At 61.8% G+C, this 1,578-nt stretch overlaps 1 protein-coding gene across 1 annotated transcript in view; it reads right to left on the bottom strand.

Moving 5' to 3' along the window:
• GCK (glucokinase (hexokinase 4)) overlaps positions 1 to 1,578 on the bottom strand; it is a 251,262-nt gene that overhangs the window by 98,744 nt on the left and 150,940 nt on the right. The gene's annotated exons all lie outside the window — the stretch shown is intronic.

Raw genomic sequence — 1,578 nt, forward strand, 5'->3', positions numbered from 1 at the left:
TTTCCCTCGCCCCAGGCTTACACCTGGAGAACTTTGTCAGCGAGGACCTGGGTAACACCAGCCTGCGGGTGCTGCAGGGAGAGGTGCTGGTGGAGCTGGTGGAGCAGCAGCAAAACCGCTCCCTGCTGGAGGGCGAGGGGATGCAGGTGAGGGCCTGGGCAGGGGGGAAGGAACGGGACATTGGGGGGGGTCCCGGGGGCCGCTGACAGCCCCCCCCATGTCCATCCAGCTGCCGGCAGGGCAGTACCACAAGGTGCACACGGTGTCACCGAAGCCGTCCTGCTACATGTACCTCTATGTCAACACCACGGCGCTGGCGCTGGAGAAGAACCTGACACGGCTGCAGGAGCTGCGGGAGCGGGTGCGCAACGGCACCGGTAAGCGCCAGCGAGCACCAGCGGTGGGGGATCTTGGGGAGACCCCCCCCAGTCCCCAGTTCACCCCCTTCTCATCCCTACAGAGACGGAGCCGCTGCCCCCCGAGCTGCGGCCCATCCTGGGGGAGCCACCGCCGGTGGGGACCACGGCTGACCCGGTGGTGATGGCGTTCCTGCGGCGGCAGCGGCGGCTGGAGGAACAGAACCGGCGGCGGGAGGCCAGCCTGGCCCAGCGCCTCCACCGCTTCCTCCACAAGAAATTCTACCTCTTCCGCCGCAGGTGAGCCCCAAAATCACCTTCCCCCCCCCTTAATTTTCCCTTCTCTTCTCCCCCCTGCCATTACTGACACACACCCCCCCCCAGCGCCCTGATGACCTGCATCTCCCTCCGGAACCTGGTGCTGGGCCGGCCGCCCCTGCAGCAGCTGGCGCAGGAGGTGGCCTTCGCCAACTGGCACGGCGAGGAAGAGGAGGCTCGGCCCGAGGGCGGCGGAGGGGGGCAGGGGGACCCCGAGCTCTGAGCACTGCAAATAAACTCAGTTTTTTTAAGCTCACACCACCCCCCCTTCCCCAGTGCCTCAGTTTCCTCCACTCCAGGCACAGGCTGAGGCAGGTACGGTTGAACCCAACAGTTTTATTGAGATTTCTTTAGTTTCTTTTTGGAATTGGTGAAACCGAAACAAAATGTAATAAAACCTCCAGAAAAAATATTAAAAGAAAGAGGAAAAAAAAAAAAAAAAAAGAGAAAGCCCCCCGCCATCACCCCCACCCCACCAAGGCACTTCTGGGGGCACCGACCCCCCCCAGGACGGGCAGGTAAACAAGCCGGCTTCTCTGTACCACACCGGCCAAATGCGCCGCAGTCCCGGGGCCAGGCAGCCCCAGCGCTTGCCTGCCCCTCTCCCCCTCCATCAATAAACCCGATTTCCCCCTTTTTTACCCCGATTTGGAGGCCATCTCTTGGCCTCCTGGGGGTGGGGGAAAGGCGGCTGGAAGGGGGTGAAGGTGCTGGGGGGGGGGGCTTTCAGGAAAAAAAATCAAGAGCTGCCGTCTGAGCCCGGGGGCTTCTCTGTACTCACGCCCCGCGCCTCAGCACACAATAAATACACCGCTAGAAAAAAACGTTCAAGTATGAAGGGCCAAATCCCTCCCCTTTTTCCCCCAAAAATATATATATAAACCTCAGCCGAGCCCCCCCCCCC

The sequence above is a fragment of the Haliaeetus leucocephalus genome, unplaced genomic scaffold, assembly GCF_000737465.1.
Source record: "Haliaeetus leucocephalus isolate CR32 unplaced genomic scaffold, Haliaeetus_leucocephalus-4.0 Scaffold162, whole genome shotgun sequence".
NCBI lineage: Eukaryota > Metazoa > Chordata > Aves > Accipitriformes > Accipitridae > Haliaeetus > Haliaeetus leucocephalus.